Source organism: Oryzias latipes, chromosome 4 (genome assembly GCF_053564925.1).
Source record: "Oryzias latipes strain Hd-rR chromosome 4, Olatipes_Hd-rR_3.1".
NCBI lineage: Eukaryota > Metazoa > Chordata > Actinopteri > Beloniformes > Adrianichthyidae > Oryzias > Oryzias latipes.
Genome location: NC_136240.1, coordinates 31672708 through 31685193, shown reverse-complemented (window position 1 = coordinate 31685193; position 12486 = coordinate 31672708). Strand labels below are relative to the sequence as shown.

Here is a 12486-nt window from a genome sequence, read left to right as displayed (position 1 = left end):
TGTGAGTAGAATAGCGAAAAAAATTTACATTTTGACATTTAAAACTGGCGTTGCTGCCTGAAATCCGTGCATACCCTCAGAACGTTTCCAAAACACATTGGATATCCGTTTCCTTGGAATGCTGCTCGTGCATCCCAAATATACCATGACAGAAGGTAAATAAATAAGTGCAATTCATCAATGCATTCCATGTATATCCATGCTTGTATTTCAATGCATTCATCCCTTAATGCCTATAAATATGCATAAAAAATAAATGTGCATTCTTTGGCTCCAAAATTACCCACATTTAGCATCAACATATCAGCAAAAACATAAAAGGGAGGTTTTTTTTTTCGTGGCGTATCCTGCCTTTGCCCAAAAGCAGCTGATAGGCTCCAGCAACTATGTGGCCCTGAAAAGGATTCAGTTGGTTCTGAAGATGGATAGACACTAAATTGATAAAAGCTTTCAACATTTTGTCGTGCCTTAAATGTTTTGAAATTTTTACTAAGTAAGTTTATAAGGGCATTTTTTATAGCTAAAGCAGAAATAAAGCATTAGAAGAATGTTCTGTGTAATGATGAAATCTCTTTGACTTTGTTTTATTTTAAGTGTGACGTTACAAACGGATAAAAGGATGTACCAGTAAGTTAATAAATTCAAATTAGTTTAAAAACTGAAAAAGAACATTTTTTTGGACCTGTGTGGTGCTTTAAATAGTGCAGTAAGAGTGACTGGTTCAATTCCCGACTCGTTAACAAACCGTTGCTATAAAAGCTGACTCTGTGTGAAGATCCTTCATGGACCAGAACCTCCCTGCTCTGATGCAGATAGAGTAGTGTGGTGGCAGTGTCTCTGTGCTTCCAGTGAGATCGTGCTGGTTCAATTCCCAGTTAGGATAAGGGTCCTTAGGAAGTAGATGTCATAGTCTGTGTCTTTAAACTTGATTGTTGATTTTTAAAACATGTGGAGCGTGTTCAGCTCAAAAGAACAAAGCAACACAGTTCTGCTGTAGACAGATTAGCACAGTGGGAGTGTCTCTGTCCTTGAAGCAGGAGAGTGCAGGTTCAAGTCCTGGCTAGTTGCATCACAATTCATGCTTGGGGTGAGGAAGAGTCAGGGATGCTGAGAGGGGGGGTGGCTTCATCTTTAGTCTGGTAGGAGATCAATGACTTCTGTGCTATAAGATAGGTGATGAAGGTTGATATTAGAGCTACAGCTAACTGGTAGTGAGACAGGTACCTATAAGACTAGAACCAACAGGAGGGCTAGACTAACTATGAACAGGGGGTGTAGATTTTTCTACTACATAGAAACTGCAACTAGATCATACTAGTACCTTCATTACTGATACTATACTTTCATAACTCTTGTCTTTCATAACTCTAAAAGTGCTCATATTATTAACTATTTGTAGAAATATAAAACCTAAATTGTTGCTAATTATATTAATAGTCTATAAATAAAAGTTTTACTTACACCACCATCCCTCACCTGCCCACCACCTCCAGGTGTTGCTCTACCTGTATTGCATCTATGGTACACAGACCCTCCACACATCCAAGCTGCATTCTGCATGGATCTATCTAAATGCACATCTTCTTCTGGGATCCTCTTCTCCTGGTCCTCCTTCCTCAGGCATGGGGGGGCAAAGATAGAGCCCCCTTTTCCTCGCGTCCTGACTCCTCCTAGCCGCAGCTTGAATTGTGAGGCAACTGAACACCTCAATGTGCCTGACTGGGACTTGAACCTGCACTCTCCTGCTTCAAGGACAGAAACACTCCCACTGTGCTAATCTGTCTACAGCAGAACTGTGTTGCTTTGTTCCTTTGAGCTGATGACTGTCAAGGAGCGGCAAAAACCGAAAACAACAAAACTGAGACGGGGAATTGAACCAGCGCTTCTCTGCTTTGGAGATCAAGTCAGTTCCATCGCACTATTCTGTACATCAGTCAGCACTTCGTCGATCACCATTTTTCCTCCATCTGGTGCTTTCTGGGATTTGAACCAGCACCTTCTTGCTCTACTGTCTCCTTTCATCTCCATCAGTGGAACCTTGAAGCTGAAGTTTGATTGACAGTTGACGACCTCACATCACCAGTTGCTGCCGCTTCACCGTAAGTGTTTTGTTTTTTTCCTTAAAAGAGCGTTGGTTCACATCCTGAAAGTGGATCACGGGTGGATGGAGGCTTTAGTGAAGCGTGTGATAGAAACTTGTGTGTTTACTTTGTTCTTTTTCTCCAAGCAGGAACTCTTTCTTTTGCTGATGATGCAGCCATATTACTTTTTTGATGGGAGTATAATCTTCATACGTCGTCATTAAAATCTCCGACTCCGTTTTACTAAAGTATGGCGCTCTCTATTTAATTACATTTTTTTTTCTGTTAACCAGGTACGGTGCAGTTTTCTCATTTTATCATGTTCTTTTTGTGTTACTCTACATGCTGTGGGGGGAAGGTGCTTATGAAAATGCGCACTGAGACTGCTGTGAGCTCTGGCCGAGGGGGAAAAACACAGAAGAAACTCTGGACAGCATTGTGAATTTTTGTTTTCTGTTAACAAAGATTAAAAGAGATTGACTCAGCATCCAAGCGCGGCCTTTTATTCACTGGAACACAACGCAGAGCAGAAAAGTCCACCCAGTTACAGCAGCACCGCACCGTTACCAACCTGCTAACAGGTTATGGGCCCAGGAGACGCCTGATACTATAAAGTGTGTTTTCCACTTTTGTGAGGAAGTCGACACCATGAGCAGACGAACAGCTGATACAAGCCGCTGGTCCCGGCTTCTGTTCGACGGAGATGAGAACTATGACCTATGGGAAACCAAGTTCTTGGGTCACCTTCGACTACAAGGATTGAAAGACGCCATTCTGAATGCGCCTGACCCTGATGATGACGATGAGGATCCAGCTAAAAATGCAAAGGCATGTGCTGAACTGATCCAGTTTCTGGATGACAAGAGACTGTCCCTGGTGATGCGTGAGGCAGCAGATGATGGCCGCAAGGTGCTACAGATCCTGAGAGACACCTACCAAAATAAAGGAAAGCCTCGTATCATCAGTCTTTATACTGAACTGACTTCACTGAAAAAGCCGGCCTATGAAAGCGTGACAGAATATATAATCGGCGCTGAGACAGCCATCACGGCCTTGAGAAACGCCTGAGCGATGGTCTGCTGGTTGCCATGGTCCTGAAGGGGCTACCTGAGTCATTCCAACCATTTGCAATCCATGTGACACAACAGGATGAGACCATGTCATTTGCAAAGTTTAAAACAAAGCTACGGAGCTGTGAGGACACTGAAAAGATGTGTGCGACCGCAGCAGGTGACAACGTGATGAATGCCCGCGTGCACCAGAGGGAGACCTGCCAGCCCAGGTGAGCGAGGAGCAGAGAAGGCGACAAAGGACTTTGTATGCTTCAGATGCGGCCTGTAGGGACACCTGGCCAGAACCTGCCAGCGCAAACTGTGGTGCAGCTTGTGCAAAAGCAGCACGCACCGGGACAGCACCTGCAGACGCAGACAGCACCTGCAGACGCAGACAGCGCAGAGGACGAGACGACGCACACAAAGCCTGCAGCGAGACGATAGACCAGGAGAAGGAGTTTGCTTTCCGAGTGAGCGAGGGAGCAGAAATTAGATGGTCGACTGTGGAGCAACTTCACATATCATCACTGATCACAGGAAGTTCAGACGTTTTGATGAGAACTTCCAGGCTGGACCACACTGTGTGGTGTGGTCTGGCTGACGGCACAAAGTGTAAAGGGGTGGCGGAGCGTCGTGGTGATGCGGAGGTCTGTTTGATTGACAGCAGAGGCAAATTTAATTTGTGGGCCCTCTAACTGATCAGTAGCACCAACAAAATGCAACTGTTATTGTAATATAAATGAGATCTCTCTATTACTACATTTTGTGAATGTATTATTGTTGTTGCTGAAGAATTGAATACAGTTTATTGCTTGCATGTTGGATGCACATTTAGTGGTGCCAAAAAAAATTAAAGGTGAAAAGAAAAAAATATGAATGAAAAATGTATATAGATATTGTCATGATCTCGCGGGATTTCTGACAGACCCAAACGCTGGAACCCGGAAGGACACTAGGAGACGTAAGGCGATTTAAGTGAGTTTAATTCTCAGAGGGTGAGTATATTGCAGGATTCTTGATGTGGCGTGGCGGCTGACTGGAGGTTTGTGGCAGGACGGCCCTGAGTGCGTGGCTTCGGCTGAATCCAAGAAGGGGAGCGAGAGCGGAGGATTGCGACCCGTGGTTCACTCGTGATGAGGAAATTTCCTGAGAGTGGAGCAGAGAGGAACAGTTAGCCAGGCTGGAACTAGACAAGGCATAAAACATGAGCTGGCCAGACATAAGCACCGTGGAAGGAACAACGGACTGGCGTTGAAAACAGGTCCTGGATCTCCTTAAGTAGGCGGGGATGAAGATGAGGTGGAACCAGCTGGTCGAGTCCAGAGCAGATCAGGACAGGGGGAGGAGGTAGGTAATTGACAGAGGCACCATGTCAGATATATATTTTTTAATGTAACATTAGGCACTCAACAAATGACATTCACAAAACTCCAACTTATTAAAAACAGCAACTTAATAGAAAATCAAATAACGATAAAACAATACAAAATAAAGAACACAACAGCTCAATGATGGGGAATTTGGAAAGTCAGAGTCTTTATCTGTCTGAAAAGGACCTCTTTGCACCAAATCCATTCTTCCTGGATCAGAGAGTGGTTGGCCGTTCAGCTGGACCAAACTTACCAGCAGCAGCATCAACGTTTTCCCTTTCAACAGATGTGGTCACAGGAGTTTCTTCTGCAGCTAAAAAACAAGCATTATTATTATTCAATAATCAATGACAAAGCTAATAAAATAAGAATACTAATAATAGTTTACTGGCTCATTTAAAATCTGTGTGCAGGTTTTTCACAATTTCATGATCTTTTTATATATTTATGAGAGGTTGATTGTTTGATTGTATATTTGCATGAGGTCATATTTGTTTATTTAAATATGAACAATTTGGGACTTCATTCTCTACAGCTGCTGTTTATGTAAAAAGGGGTTATGCAGACACTGTTTTTTAAAATACTTTACATGCTATTAAAGTTACCTGAGATGACATCTTCAGTGATGTCAGGAACATCTTGGGATGTGGACGCTGCACCACCTCCAATACTTTTTGAGAGCAGAAGAAACTTTTGGTTGGGAAGAAACTGTGCAAAACATCCTCATAAAACCAAAACTGCAAAATACAATTAAGAAATAAATGTACCCATTTATAAATAATAAATGTGAACACTAACTTGAGTAGAAATGGAAATAGACACATTTATACACTTCTTTATTATTATTTTGTATGTTCATAATTTTAAAATTAGTACATTTATTTTGTTCGTCATTTATAAATGAGAAAATCTATTTCCTGTTTGTATTTGGCAGTTTTGATTCTCCATATTTCATGCTAATGCAATATTTTAAGACACACTCATTGTTGTAAAAGTCAGACTACCTGACTGTCTATAACAGATAAACAGCAGTTTTTACTGACATAAACCGGAAATGCAGATTGCACTAAAAATTTGTTAGCAAAAATAATGAAACAATACGATAACGTGAGTTAAAACATTTATTTATCAGCCACCGTTGTCATTATTTACTTTTCTCTGCTCTCTGCCGTTTTGGAAGGTCCTGTCTGACCTCATCTTGGAAACTTGGGTATCAAAATTGTTTTTTAGTTTTCCATTGGAAATTACGACAAACGGGATAGTTTTGTGCAATCTTAACCTCGGATTGATTAGTATTTTACCTAAATCGCACAGCTGCACAGAAAGGCAGGAGAAGAATACAATACAGCCCCACTTGGGCCCCAACATCCTCCATACTTACCTTGTGACTGATGTTTAAATTCTTCATCTTTTTTCAGCTCCTGATGGATAAAGTCTCTTTGGCATAAAGTTCTCTTGTATGGAAGCGATTTTGTAGCATTAATAAAAAGCAAAGTCAAAACCAGAAATGCTTTTTCATTTTCAAAATGAAGCTGCATTTTTTGACTAAAAAAGAAAATGAAAAAGCAATCCACCAAAATGCTTTTCCATTTCCTTCCTCAACACAGCTTATTCTGTCACTTAATTAAAATTAAAATGGTATTTGACATTTCATTTTCAAAACGTTCCATGGTAAATGTGTAGCATAATTCATTTAGAAATGTTTAATTTGACATTTAAAATGGATTAATAGAAATGCTTTTTAATTTTCAAAATGAAGCTGCATTTTTTGACTCAAAATTAAAAAGAAAAAGCAATACTTCAAAATGCTTTATCATTTCCTTCCTCAACACTGCTTATTCTGTCACTTAATTAAAATGATAAAGAAAATGGTATTTGACATTTCATTTTCAAAAAGGTCCATGGTAAATGTGTAGCAAAATTCATTTAGAAATGTCTTATTTGACAATTAAAATGGATTAACAGAAATGCTTTTTAATTTTCAAAATGTAGCTGCATCAAATGCCTCAAAATTCAAATGAAAAAACAATATTTCAACATGCCTTTTCATTTTATACTTAAAACCGCTTATTTTGTGTCATAATTAAAACGAAAATGCAAAGAGGGGATTGCATTTGCAATTTCAAATCCACCCTGCAAAACTTGGAGCAATATTCATTTAGAAAAAGCATTAGCAGAGGGGAGGCGGGGCGATGACGTCACTGCTTTCTCCGTGTGTCCGGCCGCTGACACACACACACACGCACCAGGAGCAGACTGTGTTAGCGGCAGAGAAGACGGCTTTGAGTTGGTTGTGAACTTCTGTTGAGTTTCCACAGCTTCTCAGGACTACATAGCAGCATGTCCGCCTTCTGCGGTCCTCCTCCTGACGCACCGCGGACAAGATTTTTTCTGCGGACCGCCCAGTGGCGGTTTTTGATATGGGCGATGTGGGCGGTCGCCCAGGGCGGCACTTCATAGGGGGCGGCATTGGCCGTGTCCGACGAGTAATGTGCTACATACAATATTCAAAGAGGTAGCTTGAAGATTTAATTTGAAATTACTTCAGCAGCCGACACTTAATACTTTTAATTTGACACATCAGACTCTTAATAATGTCTTCCTCCTGTTTCCTCTTCACACTTATGGTGCAAAAAAAAAAAAAAAAAAAAAAGAATAATTTAGAGTGAAACAACGTAAAACAGGCACATGAAAAGGATTTAGGCAGAACAAACATCCGTGCTCAACCCAATTTCGACAAAAGCAGGCAATGGGGATTATTTCCCACAATTCTTTGCTCCGACACAGCAGACCCGATGCGCACGTGACCACCGCCCTCTGCTGCAAGACGCTTGCGGCCACACCTCTTTGCGGTAGTCTTTGGAACATAAGTAAAAAAAACTCGAGAGGGGAGCGCAACTCGCCGGTGGCTGGCTGAATCACACTAACAGGTGTGAGGGGAGTCTTTTTCTATCTGACAATCAACTCTGGGCCGCAGCTGCGCCTCCCGTCATAGAGACGGAGCCGCGTGTGAGAGGGAAGGGGAAGGGGAAGGGGGGGGGGGGTGAGCGCAGACCATTTTATATGGATTGAGGTTTTTTGGAGGATTTCTACTGTTGGTGTTGCACAAATTTAGGGAAATGCCAAATATTTTTGGAGTAATCCCACTGATGATTTCTAAGATTTAGTCTTTAATGTTTTATAAGACCTAAACATATTAATCACAATAAGTTTTATTTTTTAGATCTAATCCCTCTGATATGTTTCACAAAGACACACACAGGACGTCACACATTAAGAAATTATTGCTAAAAATGAAGCAGGAGTCCAGCTCTAAAAAAATGCTCTAAAGAAGGATGAAAGAGCATAAAAATGGAATTATTTGATATGTAATTTCTTATTAATATTTCCAGGCTTTCTTTGTTTTGTTCTGCAGCATGTTCATATTTGTATAATTTTGACAGAATATATTTCTATGGAGAACAAAATATTACAAGTTATTTAAGGTTTAACTTGAGTTATTCTGGATTAATGTTCCTGTTTTTATTCATATTTATGTTCAAAAAGTTCAGTTTAAAAGGTTTAAAAGTTTAGCTTTAGTGTGTTCAGTAAATGTTTATCTTCTTCAGGCAAAACCTTAAGCGTGTTTTTAACTTAGGCCCCTGTGTGACTGAGTTTGACCCCCCTGTAATATGAGTCTAGAAAATCCATGCATTTTTTGAGTAAAATGGCTAAATAGAAGATAGGGAACACAACAGGATGTTGTCAAATTTTGTATGTGTGCGGGGGGGGGGGGGGGGGGGGCGCTGGTGGGGTTACTCGCCCAGGGAGTAAGTTAGTGTAGAACCGCCACTGGGACCGCCAGCTGCCTTCGCATAGCGGAGCGCGAAGCTCCGATGATCGCTGAAGGCGGAAATGCTGCTGCGATCTGAGAAACCATCAAATGAATTTGTGTTTCCAGTAGTGTCCAGAACAAAATAAAGACTGATGTAATTTCCACATATTTACACATTTATTTGCAGCTTCGCGCTGAATTTGCTGTTTGATGACATCTGGAGCTCCATCAACAGATAGCAGATTTCACCGTACTAAACGTTGCTGCTTGGACCAAAAACACTCACTCAGCGCGAAGCTGCAGGAGACTATCTTCATAATGTGCTTTTATAACTGTCAATATTATTATTAAGGGCCTGCTCTACTCGATCATATGTTTTTAAATCCGTGCGGTCAGACGACGCTGAAGAAGTTTGGTTGCGATTCACAGCTTCTGATTCACGAGGGAGCTAAGGAACATTCTGCTGCATTTTTCGCATTAAGATCCAGGAATCCAGGTTTGAGCAGTCCAGGTCCAGCGGTTTGTGAACAGGACCCGGTTTTAGGTGATCTTAATGCGAACACAGACATACCAGGTCTCTCAGCGACAGCTGCCGGACACACGGAGAAAGCAGTGACGTCATCGCCCCGCCTCCCCTCTGCTAATGCTTTTTCTAAATGAATATTGCTCCAAGTTTTGCAGGGTGGATGTTAAAATGCAAATGCAATCCCCTCTTTGCATTTTCGTTTTAATTATGACACAGAATAAGCGGTTTTAAGTATAAAATGAAAAAGCATTTTGAAATATTGCTTTTCCATGTGAATTTTGAGTCATTTGATGCAGCTACATTTTGAAAATTAAAAAGCATTTCTGTTAATCCATTTTAATTGTCAAATTAGACATTTCTAAATGAATTTTGCTACACATTTACCATGGACCTTTTTTAAAATGAAATGTCAAATACCATTTTTTTTTTATCATTTTAATTAAGTGACAGAATAAGCAGTGTTGAGGAAGGAAATGATAAAGCATTTTGAAGTATTGCTTTTTCTTTTTAATTTTGAGTCAAAAAATGCAGCTTCATTTTGAAAATTAAAAAGCATTTCTATTAATCCATTTTAAATGTCAAATTAAACATTTCTAAATGAATTATGCTACACATTTACCATGGAACGTCTTGAAAATGAAATGTCAAATACCATTTTAATTTTAATTTTAATTAAGTGACAGAATAAGCTGTGTTGAGGAAGGAAAAGAAAAAGCATTTTGGTGGATTGCTTTTTCATTTTATTTTTGAGTCAAAAAATGCAGCTTCATTTTGAAAATGAAAAAGCATTTTTGGTTTTGACTTTGCTTTTTATTAATGCTACAGAATTGCTTCCATACTCTTGTTGTCGCGTTGATCAACGTGACAAAATGCGCTCGTTTTTTTTTCTTTTTCCAGACTTTATTGAAACAAAATGCGCTCGTAAATGTACACTGTGCCAGGCTCAGATGAAATTATGTTGACCAATCGTTGCTAAGAGTGGCGTAACGTCATCATTTGGGTTGCCAGATTGGTTCAGGTGTGTTGAAGGGGGCGATCATTAAAGTGCAGCCAACTTTCTTTTGCACAACATTCAGAGCGCACGTTGGTACGGACGCGCTATGAAATGGGTTGCCAGATTTGGCTCTTTTTTATTTTTATTTTTTTCGCCACTTCTGGGCCCTGGTGGTGGCGGGGGCCCTACGCGGCTGCGTATTTCGCGTATAGGGAAGGCCGGCCATGAAAGTAACCCACGGCAAGACAGAGTATCTGTGTGTGAATGATAGGAAATCAAGTGGAATGGTGAAGTTACAGGGAACAGGGGTGAAAAAGATAGAGAAGTTTAAGACCATATGGTCACCAGTCCAGTGCTAAAGAGGTGAAGAGCAGGTTGTGTGTACAAGCAGGTTGGAACAGGTCGAGTAAGGTGTGATGTGTGACTAAAAATGTCTCATTAGAAAAGGAAGGAAAAGGTAACAGATGACTGTTGAGAGGGAAGCCATGTTGTTGGTTTAGAGACTCTGATGCAGAGACAGGAGGCAGACCTGGAGGTATCAGAGATGAAGATGTTGAGGTTTTTCTTTGGGAGTGATGAGGATGGATAGAATCAGGAATAAATCCATCAGAGAAACAGATCAGGGTAGATGTTTTGGAGAATAATGTAGGGAAGGAGACTAAGATGGTTTGGAGGAGGAGGAGTGATGATGTTGGCAAAAGGATTAAGAGGTTGGAGAAACCAGGAAAGAGCCCTAGAAGAAGTACGATGTGGTGAAGGAGGACATGAGGGTGGATGGTGTGAGGGAGAAACATGTTTAGCAGAGGGTGAGATAAATGATATGCTGTGACAACCCCTAAAGGGAGCAGCAAAGAAGACAGTCAATGACGTAACTTCTTCCAATTAAGTCCAAAAAAGCAAGATCTTCTCTTTTGGAGTTATAGGCTTTAGGTTTTTTTTTTTTTAATGGAAAGCTGATTGTGTGAGTGCATCAAAGCTTAAAGATCTTAGTGAAACAACTAAATGTAATCAAACGATAAAAGCAACCAGGCAACCACAGTGCAGATACCACTGAGTTTGGATAGTTGTATACTGCAGTAAAACTTTGGATTTTCTCACAGAGGCAACAGAAGCATAGATTGGAAATTGCTTACTTAAGTCTGAGGTATGAGCTGAGAAATAGGTGAAGAAGTTTAACCTTTTACCCAGAGGAAAAGCACTGCAATAATTGACTAACACTGGTGGTGCACGTAATTTTGAGTGTACAAATGTAAATTATTCCATTCACAGCATGTTTTTAACTTGAAGGGATCCATTTTTTTGTTATTTTTGTATGTTTTCTCCATAAAAAATATTTTTCAAAATCTGCACATCATTTAAACCGAACAAACATGCAGACAGTGAATGTCGTAGTTGCTGCAAGGTTCAAGTCACAGATGGGATAATAGGAAATTCCCTATCTTTCAAAAATAAAATAGATTTTCCTTTTTACTTGTGCTGAATTTTCAGTTCATTGGCAATCAACAAATTGAAAACTATCTTTCTTAAGACATATAGAAAGATTTCCAATAAAAAAAGCTAGGAAAAGTCCCTTATTACATCCATTGACTAGACATGAGAACCGGATTAAGTGACTCCTTCCCTCTGGCGTTCCAAACAGGAAGTACCCCATGGTTCCAAAAAGTAAAAATCCCATAGACTTCTATCCAGAAATAAACAGCTATTACTCAGTCAGTATACAGTGGTGGAATTGTTGGTACCCCTCAGTTAAAGAAAGAAAGTCCACAATGCTCACTGAAATGACTTGAAATGTTATTAATGACTGAGAACTAATTCCCCAGGGGGGTCATGATGAACTCAGGTATGTCCTTTAATCGACATCACAGCGGTTTTCAAACCCATAATCAGTCAGTCTGCTTATTTAAAGGGAGACAAATAGTCACGTTGCTGTTTGGTGAAAAGGTGTGAACCACACTGAACATGGACAACAGAAAGCAAAGGAGAGAACTGTCCCAGGACATTATAAACAAAATTATAGACAAACATCGTAAAGGTAAAGGCTATAAAACCATCTCTAAGCAGCTTGAAGTTCCTGTGACGACAGTGGCACATATTATTCAGAAGGTTAAGACCCACGGGACAGTAGCCAACCTCCCTGGACGTGGCCGGAAGAGGAAAATTGATGACAAATTGAGGAGACGGATAGTTGGAACTGTATCCAAAGAGCCTAGAACAACCTTCAAAGACATTAAAGATGAACTCCTAGATCAAGGTACATCAGTGTCAGATCACACCATTCGTGGTTGTTTGAGCCAGAGTGGACCTCATGGGAGACGACCAAGGAGGACACCACTGTTGAAAGGAAATCATAAAAAAGCCAGACTGGAATTTGCAAAAATGCATGTTGACAAGCCACAAAGCTTCTGGGAAAATGTCTTTTGGATAGATGAGACAAAACGGGAGCTTTTTGGTAAGGCACATCAGCTCTATGTTTGTGATTCAAAAATGAAGCATACAACCAAAAGAACACTGTCCCTACTGTGAAACATGGTGGAGGCTCAGTTCTGTTTTGGGGCTGCTTTGCTCCATCTGGCACAGGGTGTCTTGAAGTTGTGCAAGGTAAAATGAAATCTCCAGATCATCAAGGCATTCTGGATAGAAATGTGCTGC

The 12486-nt window shown here is 40.5% G+C and overlaps 1 long non-coding RNA gene across 1 annotated transcript; it reads right to left on the bottom strand.

Moving 5' to 3' along the window:
- Window positions 1–4140: 4140 nt before the first annotated feature.
- LOC110015033 (uncharacterized) lies at window positions 4141–5220 on the bottom strand. The gene is made up of 4 exons (XR_013655794.1): window positions 5109–5220; window positions 4757–4816; window positions 4361–4442; window positions 4141–4279 (listed from the first exon to the last, which is right to left on the bottom strand). It is a non-coding gene; the product is annotated as an uncharacterized LOC110015033 (long non-coding RNA).
- Between the last annotated feature and the right edge of the window lie 7266 nt (window positions 5221–12486).